Source organism: Pongo pygmaeus, chromosome 5 (assembly GCF_028885625.2).
Source record: "Pongo pygmaeus isolate AG05252 chromosome 5, NHGRI_mPonPyg2-v2.0_pri, whole genome shotgun sequence".
Classification (NCBI taxonomy): domain Eukaryota; kingdom Metazoa; phylum Chordata; class Mammalia; order Primates; family Hominidae; genus Pongo; species Pongo pygmaeus.
In genome coordinates, this window is record NC_072378.2 from 155,269,801 (window position 1) to 155,282,389 (window position 12,589).

Genomic DNA, 12,589 nt, shown 5'->3' on the forward strand with positions numbered 1-12,589 from the left:
GATGAAGGAGCAGTCCTGCAGAGAGGTCTTGCATTGACTTATCCTAGGTGCCTATGGGCACTATTCTGAGAACACTTTAAACTACATTTAGGGCTTAAGGTAATGTACTTTCTTTTTTTTTTTTTTTTTTTTTTTGAGAGAGGGTCTCGCTCTGCACCCAAGCTGAGTGTGGGGGTGCAATCTCAGTTTACTGCCACATCCACCTGCTGGTCTCAAGCTGTTCTTCCACCTCAGCCTCCCCAGCAGCTGGGACCACAGATGCGGGCCACCAAGCCCGGCTATTTTTTGTATTTTTTATGGAGATGAGGTCCCCCTGTGTTGCCCAGACTAATCTTGAACTCTGGGGCTCAAGTGATTCTCCTGTTTGGCCTCCCAAAGTACTGGGATTATATGCGTGAGCCACCACACCTGGCCAGGTAATATACTTTTGAGCTGCAAATCCATGCAGAGGCTAGGTTGTGTTACACTTCTCAGCACTGTCTCGTCTTTGCTCTTTAGACAAATGAGTTTTTCTCAGAGTCCCCTAGGGTAGAGAAAGGAATGAATTTACTTCTGTTTTGCCCTAATCCTGGGCTGTAGCCCTTTGAGGGGGCCAGCTTGATATGAGGAGACTTCCAAATCAGCCTTCCCAACATGCATTCCCCCTAGGCTTTGACTCTTGCCCCCTTTACCCCAGGAGACTATCAAAACCCAAAGTTCAAGTTTGTCTAAAATGGAAACTGCTCTCGAGGAACAATCAGTTTCAGGTTCTACTTGCCTGTCTGAGTTCTTACTTTTAGGATTTGTCCTGCTTTTAGTGATTTCAAAGTTTTTAAGATTTCTTTCCTTCCTTTCTTCCTCCCTCCCTCCCTCCCTCCCTCTCCCTCCCTCCCTTCCTTTCTTCCTTGCTTCTTTCCTCTCTCTTTTTTTTTTTTTGGAGTTTCGTTCTTCTTGCCCAGGCTGGAGTGCAGTGGCGTGATCTCCGCTCACTGCAACCTCTGCCTCCTGGGTTCAAGCGATTCTCCTGCCTCAGCCTCCCAAGTAGCTGGGACTACAGGTGTGAACCACCACTCCTGGCTAGTTTATATATTTTTAGTAGAGATGGGTTTTCACCATGTTGCTCAAGCTGGTCATGAACCCCTGACCTCAGGTGATCCATCCACCTCAGCCTCCCAAAGTACTGGGATTACAGGCATAAGCCAATCACCTGGCCTTTATTCTTTCTTTCTGTTTTTGTTTTAGAGATGAAGTCTTTCTCTGTCACCCATGCGGGAGTACACTGATGTGATCAGAGCTCACAGCACCTCGAATTCCTGGGCTTCAGTGATCCTCCTGCCTGGGACTCCCAGAGCACTGGGATTATAGGTGGGAGCCACCTTGCCTGGCCAGATTTTTTTCCTTTTAGCCAGCATTTGTTGTTTTTTTCAGTAATGGGGTTGGTCTCAATAACCTAGTCCACCATATTCCAGGAAATCTATTGAAAATTTTATATTCCGAATCTGTCAGTTTCACCAGCTGAACTTTTTGCTGCTCTGATTCTGCTGTCTTTTGCTTCTGTTGGCTTTTACTCATGATGCTTTGTTTTCCTGTTAAATGGTTAATTGTAATCTTATTTGCTTTCCTTCCTTTTTTTTTTTTTTTTTTTGAGACGGAATCTCACTCTGTCGCCCAGGCTGAAGTGCAGTGGCACGATCCCAGCTCAATGGAACTTCCACCTCCCAGGTTCAAGTGATTCTCTTGCCTCAGCCTCCCAAGTAGCTGGGATTACAGGCATGCGTCAGCATGCCCAGTTAATTTTTGTATTTTTAGTAGGGACGGGGTTTCGCCATGATGGTCAGGCTCGTCTCGAACTCCTGACCTCAGGTGATCTGCCCACCTTTGCCTCCCAAAGTGCTGAGATTACAGGTGTGAGCTACTGTGCCCCATCTAAAGGTGCTTTCCTTGAGAGAATTTGCAGATCCTCTGTCAATTGCCTGGAGGCATGCCAACCCAGTACCAAATGACTTTCTTTGCTTGAGGTTTTTCACGTCACCCAAGAATTATGAATTGGACCACAAACTTGCATGAGGTATGACTTGTGGTTCAGAGGAATTTTTTTCCCCTCTCTCTTCATTAGTTCCAATGTTGAGACAGGCACATTTCTTTGCTGCTCCCCCGCCACACCTATAGACAAGCTTTGTGTATTGTCCTCCATAAGTTGGTCATCTCATGTCCTGTATATTTGTCTTCGATGGCTGTCAGAATCAATGCTTGGTGACATTAGGGACTGGTAGATGTTCACAGTATTCTGCCATTTCGGGTCTTCCTTATTTCTCTGGATTCCTGCTTCCACTTGCTTGGCCTTTGAGGATTCTTTTTCATTTCTATCAAATGAAAGGTGAATTTAAAAAGAAAATTTGGCCAGGCATGGTGGTGAACATCTGTAATCCCAGCACTTCCAGAAGTCAAGGTGGGAGGACTGCTTGAGTCTAGGAGTTTGAGGCTGCAGTGAGGTATGATCATGCCACTACATTCTAGCCTGTTTGATAGAGTCAGACCACGTCTCTAACAAAAGAGAAAATTTGGCCAAGCGCAGTGGCTCACACGTGTAATCTCAGTACTTTGGGAGGCCAAGGAGGGAGAATTGCTTGAGCCCAGGAGTTTGGGACCAGTTTGAGCAACATAGTGAGACCTTGTCTCCACCAAAAAAAAAAAAAAAAAAAAAAATTAGCCAGGTGTAGTGGCACAAACCTGCAGTCCCAGCTACTCAGGAGGCTGAGGCAGGAGGATTGCTTGATCCCAGGAGGTCGAGGCTGCAGTAAGCCATGATCACACCACTGCACTCCAACTGGGTGACAGGGCAAGACCCTGTCTCAAAGCAAAACAAAACTCAATGAGATGCCCCTTCTCATCCGCTAGGATGGACATGAAAAAAAAAAAACAGCCAAACAAACAAAACAGAAAAAGTACAAAAAAAAGTATTTTAATTAGTATTGATAGTATACAATACGAGTATTTAGGAACTCTTGTCTGCCATTCTTCGAGAAATCTATCATTTTAAGGTGTCAACTGTCCCCGGGAGTTAAGAGGGCCATGATTGTAGATCCTAAAGACTATGCAGGTTGTCCTGACCCTGCAGACAAGATTAGGTTCCATTTCAGCATCATTTTGTGCTTCAAATGCTAATTCTTTCAATGTCCACACTCAATTCTCTTTTATAACTCTTCGTGATTACTAATCCATTCTTCTCTACAAATCTCTTAAAATAAATCAAAACAAAAATGGCAAGGTGGTAAGATGTATGCTTTTTTTTTTTCTTGAGATGGAGTCTCAGTCTTGTTGCCCAGACTGGAGTGGAGTGCAGTGCAGTGGCGCCATCTCTTCTCACTGCAACCTCCACCTCTCAGGTTCAAGCAGTTCTCCTGCCTCAGCCTCCCAAATAGCTGAGATTCCAGGTGCCTGCCACCACACCTGGCTTATTTTTTGTATTTTTAGTGGAGATGGGGTTTCACTATGTTGGCCAGGCTGGTCTCGAACTCCTGACCTTGTGATCTGCCCACCTTGGCCTCCCAAAGAGCTGGGATTACAGGCGTGAGCCACCGCACCTGGCCTCAAACCATTTTTTAAATGATGCCTGCCAAGGTCCAAACAATTTAACAAGTACTTATGTCCTAACAACTTAGTAACCACTTAAAAAAAGTAATACATGTAAATAGAAGAAAATAATTTTTTTTCTTTCTTTCTTTCTTTTTTTTTTGGAGACAGAGTCTTGCTGTGTCGCCCAGGCTGGAGTGGAGTGGTGCCATCTCAGCTCATTGCAACCTCCACCTCCCGGGTTCCAGCGATTCTCCTGCCTCAGCCTCCCCAGAAGCTGGGACTACAGGCACGTGCCACCATGCCTGGCTAATTTGTGTGTGTGTGTGTGTGTGTGTGTGTGTTTTTTTTTTTTTTTTTTCGTAGAGACAAGGTTTCACCATATTGGCCAGCCTGGTCTTGAACTCCTGACCTCATGATCCTCCTGCCTCAGCCTCCCAAAGTGCTGGGATTACAGGCATGAGCCACTGCATCTGGCCTATTTTTTTCATTTTTAAATAAGCACAATGACATAACAATGGAGTGTGTATGCCTGTCCAGCACTTCACAACTCTCAAAGCCTTGAAATCAGATTGAACAATTCCACTCTTTTTTCTGCACACATCAATTTTCACTCAGTATTTCCCTTTTATCCCAACAACTGTCAGAAACCCAACTTCACAAAGGAGGGAACATAATACAATCTGATGCTGAAATTGTGAATTCCCTTGAGCTAGTAGTTCCTGTGGTGTCTGAAGCATTGGTATGTTTCCCTGGACATCTTCTCTGTTCCTTCTATGGTTCATTCCTTTGAATTTGTTGCTGTGCCTCAGGACACACTGGAGCATAGTTTAGCAACCATGCTCTTAACCTTTTAGCCCTTTTAACTACTATTTTCTCTTTCTCCTCTCTACAACTTTTTTATTTTAATCTCCTCTCTGTAACTCTTGAAAAAAGTTTAAGGCCAGGCGTGGTGGCTCACGCCTGTAATTCCAGCACTTTGGGAGGCCGAGGCAGGCGGATCACTAGGTCAGGAGATCGAGACCATCCTGGCTAACACGATGAAACCCCATCTGTACTAAAAATACAAAAAATTAGCCAGGCGTGGTGGCGGGCGCCTGTAGTCCCAGCTACTCGGGAGGCTGAGGCAGGAGAATGGTGTGAACCCGGGAGGCAGAGCTTGCAGTGAGCAGAGATCGTGCTACTGCACTCCAGCCTGGGCGACACAGCGAGACTCCATCTAAAAAAAATAAAAAGAAAAAAAGAAAAAGAAAAAAGTTTAAATTACTCTCATCCCAAAGCAATTTGATTTCCCCTATCATTACGCTGATGCTGTTATCACTAAAGTCACCAATGAAGCCCCTTTACTAAATCTAATGCAAACTCCTAAACCTTAAACCATAGGTAGTTTAGGGCAACAGTTGATAATTTGACTGCCATGAACTGATACCATGTAACCAAGATAACTTTATTTCCTTTAAGGTACAAATACCATTATTCTTAGCCTCCATTTTACTTGCCTGCAAAGCTTTGTCTTTCACTGTGCCAGACTAACAGAATGGCAAGAATTCTAGTAGTTCCCCAGCCAAATACTAGACTACAGGGTTCAGGTTACCTCTGAACAATGGGAGAGCCTTTGACTATGTCCTCCCTTTGTCAAGTCAAGACACTACAATCCTCTCTAGGCCCAGAAACAGGTGAAAATCTATTTTATCCTCATGCCAAAATTTTATCCCAACTCCAAGTTGACTGAATTTTGTCTAAAATGCAGACACAGTTTAAATTTTTACAGTGTGGTGGAACAATGCTTCATATTATTGATCTTTATTTCAGAATAAAATTGTAAGTTTACCCTTATAAACAAAAATAGCTCCCCTACACACACACACACACACACACACACACACACACACACACAAAGGGAAGAGTAATTTACTCTCAAAAAGAAATCCAGGCCAGATGTGGTCACTTATGACCGTAATCACAGCACTCCGGGAGGCTAAGGTAGGATCAAACTCCCAGAGTTTGAGATAAGCCTGTGCAACATGGCGAGACTCCTGTCTCTACAAAAATTTTAAAAAATTAGCCAGGTGTGGTGGCCCACACCTGTAATCCCAGCTACTTACAGCTGGGAGGCTGAGGCACAAGAATCGCTTGAGCCCAGGAGGCAGAGGTTATAGTGAACTAAGATCAGGCCACTGCACTCCAGCCTGGGCCACAGAAAAAGACTCTGTCTCAGATAATAATAATAATAATAATCAAAGCTACTTTAGATTATTTGTTTCCCAGGTACTTTGATGTTGAAGACTTATCTTGAAGAGGAGACGGGGGAATTCCAGTCACTTCAAAGAGATAAATCATATAGTAAAGTAATACACTTGCATTTGGAGGGATAAATATCAGTCTTTTGAGTGTTTATCATTAGTTTGCTCACAAGGCTCTGATCTACTTCGAATGTGTCAAATTGAGTTGCTAATATGCAAAGATACGAAGATCATGTGGTCTTAAAATATTGTAACCTTGTGAGGCCTTATTTGCTGAGCATCTCAATGCTTCCTATAATTGTGCCCTCGATTTATAATGTGTTTGTAGCAGCAAGTTAGACTGAGTCTAGGGAAATAAGGAAATGGCTTTTGGGTGGCTTTTGAAATAAGTCACACTGGAGACTTATTTCATTCTATTGTAACACAATAATTTGTTCTCTTTTTCAATGATAATCTGAAATGAACCAAAAATGAATTTTTTTTTTTTTGAGACACAGTCTTGCTGTCACCCAGGCTGCAGTGCAGTGGCACGATTGTGTTAGTCAACTTTTGCATCGCTATGATAAAGAAAAGCTGTTTAATTGGTTCACAGTTCTGCAGGCTGTACATGAAGCATAGTGCCGGCATCTACTTCTGGTGAGGACCTCAGGAAGCTTACAATCATGGCAGAAGGCAAAGGAAGAGCCAGGGTGTCACATAGCAAGAGAGGGAGCAAGAGAGAGAGAAGGGTAAGGTCTCAGATTTTGAACCAACCAGATCTCTAGTGAACTCAGCAAGAACTCACTGGCCCCTAAGGGGATGGTGCTAAACCATTCATGGGGGATCTGCCCCCATGATTCAATCACCTCCCACCAGGTCCCACCTCCAACATTGGGAATCATATTTTCATATGAGATTTGGAGGGGGACAAACATCCAAATCATATCAACTATCATGGCTCACTGTAGCCTCAAATTCCTGGGCTCAAGTGATCTTCCTGCCTCAGCCTCCTAAGTAGCTAGTACTAGAGGTGTGCACCACCACGACCAGCTAATTTTAAATTTTTATACAGAGATGGGAGTCTCACTGTGTTGCCAAGGCTGGTCTTGAACTCCTGGCCTCAAGTGATCCGCCTGGACCTCCCAAAACAATGCAATTACAGGTGTGAGCCACTGTGTGTGCCCAGCCCCAAATTTTTATACTAAGCATAATCTATTACCTCACAAAAACAGCATGAGACTTTAACGCATGCAAAATATCACCTTTTCACAAGCAACTTGTAGTAGTGTTGATTTGGAAAGCCTGGGAAGAAATCGTGTTTGTAGAGTGGGTCAGGAGTGCACGTGTTAGAAGAAAGAAAAGATTCATCAGGTGGGTGCAGTGGCTGAGGCCTATAATCCTAGCACTTTGGGAGGCTGAGGCGGGGAGGTCGCTTGAACTCAAGAGTTCAAGACCAGCCTGGCCAACATGGCAAAATCCCGTCTCTACCAAAAAAAGAAAAATACACCAAGTAGCTGGGCATGGTGGCACATGCCTGTGGTCCCTACTACATGGGAGCATGAGGTGAGAGGATCGCTTGAACCTGGGAGGCGGAGGTTGTAGTGAGCTGAGATCACATCACCACACTCCAGCCTGGGTGACAGCGAGACCCTGTCTCAAAAAAAAAAAAAAAGATTCATCATAAAGAGAAAGTCATGAATCTGCTAGTGTACTCATTGGGGAACAAATGTTAAACCTAAATCAGTATTTAAGTTTAATATTAAACCACTATTCAAATTTAACATTAAATCAGTACTTAAACTATAAAGCGTATAAATTTAAATTTTCTTGATCTCTGACTACTACTACTAGTGATGTGTGCTGTTTTACCTCTAGCCATTTGAAGAACTACCTCTTTTTTTTTTTTTTTTTTTTGAGTCAGAGTCTTGCTCTGTCACCCAGACTGGAGTGCAGTAGTGCAATCTCGGCTCACCGCAACCTCCACCTACCAGGCTCAAGCGATTCTCCTGTCCCAGCCTCCTGAGTAGCTGGGATTACAGGTGTGCACCACTACCACCCGGCTAATTTTTGTATTTTCAGTAGAGATGGGGTTTCACCATGTTGGCCAGGCTGGTCTCAAACTCCTGACCTCAGATGATCCCCCTGCCTCAGCCTCCCAAAGTGCTGGGATTACAGGCATGAGCCACCGCACCCAGGAAGAACTCCTTCTTTATTAGGCAACAAAATACTTATCAAACCCAAAATTCCTACTTATTTTAAATGAAGTTGGTAAAAGTAAAATGTTTACTTTTAATATCTTATGCTTCTCTCAGGATGCCTGGTTTGGGTATCAAGTTTGGCGACTTTGTGAATTATATGGTGCCCATTAAAAAAATGAGATAGAAAATTACTGAATTATTAGAAAGGGACAAAATATTTTTAAAAATCTCATAATCCTAGTATACTAATAAAATTTTTATTTTTCATATCATTTTCAGGCCTTACATACATGCTTTTAGAGCTAAAATACATTTTGTTTTCTACGCCTTTGTACTTAAGTCTGTCATATACATTTCTTTTATATTTCTAGTCCTATTCTAACCATTTCTTTAAATTTGAAAAATTGTGATTAAATACATATAAAACTTATTTTTAACCATTTTTAAGTGTACAGCCCTATGGCATTAAGTACATTCACACCGTCATGCAACCATTACCACCAGCTACCTCCAGAAATTTTCATTTTCCCAATCTGAAGTTCTGTACCTATTAAATAACAACTCCTGGTTTCTCTCTCCCCCATCCCCTGGAAACTACCATTCTGCTTTCTGTCTTTCTGAGTTTGACTATTCTAGGTACCTTACATAAGTGGAATCATACAGTACTTGTCCTTTTGTAACTGGCTTTTTTTCTCTTAGCACAGTGTCTTCAAGGTAAAACTGTGTTAGAGCATGTATCAGAATTTCCTTCTTTTTTTTTTTTGAGACGGAGTTTTGCTCTTGTCACCCAGGCTGGAGTGCAATGGCATGATCTCGACTCACTGCAACCTCCACCTCCCAGGTTCAAGCAATTCTCCTGCCTCAGCCTCCCGAGTAGCTGGGATTACAGGAGCGCACCACCACGCCTAGCTAATTTTTGTATTTTTAGTAGCGATGGGGTTTCACCATGTTGGCCCGGCTGGTCTCGAACTCCTGACCTTGGATGATCTGCCTGTCTTGGCCTCCCAAAGTGTTGAGATTACAGGCGTGAGCCACCGTGTTGGGCCTTGAATTTCCTTCATTTTTAAGGCTGAATATTCCATTGTACCACATTTTGTTTATCCATTCATCCATCAATGGACACTTGGGTTGCTGCCACCTTTTAACGATTGTAACAGTGTTCTGAACATGCGTGTTCAAGTCTCTGCTTTCAGTTCTTTTGGCTACATACACATACGTGAACTTGCTAGATCATATGGCAATTCTATGCTTAGTTTTTTGAGGAACTGCCAAATAGTTTCCCACAATCTTTTAAAAATCATTTTATTGGTAGTATAATTATTCATTTGTCTCTATACCCTAATTTACTAAGCATTCTGAAATGTTTGCTTCCTAAGTTTTCTTTTTTCCAATTGGATGGGAATTAGTTTTAATTTAGACAATGCTCCAGGTTTTTGCCCCATTTTAAAAGCACCTCATAAACATATATTATTCCTTCTAATAGCTGATAATTCACAAGCTTTTTTTTTTTTTTTTTGCTTAGTGCTACCTCACAATTATCCCTTATCTAAGAAGTGCCCTATCCACGGGAGCGAGTACCCTCTAGCTAGACCTATGCTTTCCAATATGGTAGCCACTAGCCATATACTTAAACATGAGTCAATTAAAGTAAAATAAAATTGGAAATTATCTTCCTCAGCTGCCCTAGCCATATTTCAAGTGCACAGTAGCCACACAGGGCTAGTGCTACTGAATTGGGCCGCACAGATTCAGAACATTTCCATGACCCCAGAAAGTTCTGTGGTGACTACTGCTCTAGATTGTTTTTGACTCTGACCTCTTGGCCATGGCTGAATTAGTCTCTGTAAGTTACTCCCAGAAACTATTTAGTCCTCAGGGACAATCTGATGATAACAACATTTACAGGAGAACACCAGAAACTTTAGATTATGAAATATCTCTTCCAATGACTGAAGTACTCCTGACCACTATTTCATATCAGTCTTTACAGAACCAAATTAGTGGTCAGTTTCTTGGTGATGGTCACCTAATCCAAGCTGGGTCAATGAAATTCCTTATTTCTTCTCTTGGGAATTTGGATTTGGGAAGGAAGAGGTCTTCATTCAGGTCCTCAAGTTGTCTAGAACTATAAAACCAAAAGTAATAGATTCCACTAGATAAAACAGAGAATTGGGTAAAGCAATAGAAAAATTAAGCAGATAAGCAGAGATTACATTGTCTCTTAGGTTTTCTATTTTGGTTCAAGTCCCTTCCTTGGACTCAGCTACATTTCTGACTTTTGGTTACATGAGAAAAATCTGTATTGTAATAATGAATTATTCTTATATGCTTAAACTAGCTCAAATTGGCTGGTTATACTGGCAATCAGAATCCTAGCATAGATACATACATACATACATACATACACACACACACACAGACACACACACACGGGTACTGTTTTCACACTCTGTATGTAGTTGTGTATAAATTTTGTATATAGTCATTGCACTGGATCCCCAGGCTCTCCTCTAACCCTTCTCTTGCTTTATCGCCTTCTCATATTAAGATTGTGTTAAGGCTGGGCGAGGTGGCTCATGCCTGTAATCCCAGCACTTTGGGAGGCCGAGGAGGGTGAATCACCGGAGGTCAGGAGTTTGAGATCAGCCTGGCCAACATGGTGAAACCCCGTCTCTACTAAAAATACAAAAATTAGCTGGACGTGGTGTCAGATGCCTGTAGTCCTAGCTACTTGGGAGGTTGAGGCAGGAGAACTGCTTGAACCTGGAAGGCGGAGGCTGTGGTGAGCCGAGATTGCGTCATTGCACTCCAGCCTGAGCGACAAGAGCAAAACTCAGTCTCAAAAAAATAAAAAATAAAAAATAAAAGCCGGGCGCGGCTATAATCCCAGCACTGTGGGAGGCCAAGGCAAGCGGATCACAAGGTCAGGAGATCAAGACCATCCTGGTCAACATGGTGAAACCCCGTCTCTACTAAAAATACAAAAATTAGCTGGGTGTGGTTGCACGTGCCTGTAATCCCAGCTACTCAGGAGGCTGAGGCACGAGAATCGCTTAAACCCAGAAGGTGGAGGTTGCAGTGAGCCGAGATCACGCCACTGCACTCCAGCCTGTTGACAGAGCGAGACTCCGTCCCGCCTCCCCGCCCAAAAAAAGATTGTGTTTAGGCTGCTCTCTGTATCTTCCCCTGCTGCTTCCCCTGATCAAACTATGCTCTCTGTTACCATTCTGAATGTGGAAGCTTTATTAAATCAAATTGTGAAGCATGTTAACCACTGATTTTATCCTTTAGCTTGTATTGCATTTTAATTTCTCAGGCCTAAGTAATTCCATCAACACTCATTTCATGTATGACCGATTAAATAATCCCTCACAGGCCAAAGCAGCGCCTTTTTTTCCGTTCTTTTCTTTTTGTTTCTCTTTTTGAGACAGAGAGCTTCACTCTTGTTGCCCAGGCTGGAGTGCAGTCGCGTGATCTCGGCACGCTGCAACCTCCGCCTCCCGGGTTCAAGCGAATCTCCTGCCTCAGCCTCCCGAGTAGCTGGGACTACAGGGGCGTGCCACCACGCCTGGCTACTTTTTTTTGTATTTTTAGTACAGACGGGGTTTCACCATGTTGGCCAGGCTGGTCTCGAACTCCTAACCTCAGGTGATCCACCCGCCTCGGTCTCCCAAAGTGCTGGGATTACAGGCGAGAGCCACCACATCCGGCCTCAAAGCAGTGACTTCTGATTGTGAGAATCTGGCACGCACAGAACTGAGTGCAGTACTTTCTCAAGCCACAGTAAATGCTCCTTTAGATGGAGGGATTAGGAGACCTCTTTCAGGAAGATTGAAGGAGGAGGAGTCAGCTATGGAGAAAGGACAAGAGCAACAGCACCCTGTGTGAAGAGACACAATTGTCCTACCTATGAAAACACTGCTTCTTGTCAAGTAACAGAAAGGCCAGTGTGGCAGGAGGACAGCCAGGGAGCAAGGGAAGGTGGTGTGAGCTGCGGCAGGCTGGGCTGGGCCTTCAGGCCATGGTGAGAGGTTATGATGGTATCAGATGGGCAATGAGAAAGTATTTAAGGGATTTAAGTAAGGGAGTGACCTGATCTGATTTACCTAAGAAAAACATCCCTCGGCTACTGTCTGGAAATGAACTGTAGGAAGACAAGCAAGGGACCAGTTAGGAGGCTACTGCAAGTGTCGGTAAAACATCATCATGGCTAGGCCTGAAGATGGGAGACGGTGGAGAAATCTGTGACAGAATTTGAGATTTTGAAAGTAAATATAAAAGCACTTAGTGAGTTATCCCTGTTAACTTGTCAGTAGCCAGGCCCTATACGAAAGCTGCCAAAGAAGTAGAATGAAGGCTCTTGAAACCTCAAGAAGGGCCTTACTTTCCCAGTTTCACAGGGCTCTGCGCACAGCTCTTAGGAGCTACCTTGATTCCAAAACTCTCCAAAAGTACGATCCTGCCCTCATGTTCCTCTCTTCCTTTGAGTGAATTTGGGAGTGATGTTGAAAAATGACTTTCAACAAGAGGACAGCAGTGTTCGGGGTTCCACGATACATCCCTATCTTTTAACATCAATAAATATTTTTAAACTGGTACCTTATTTTGCGCTGCACG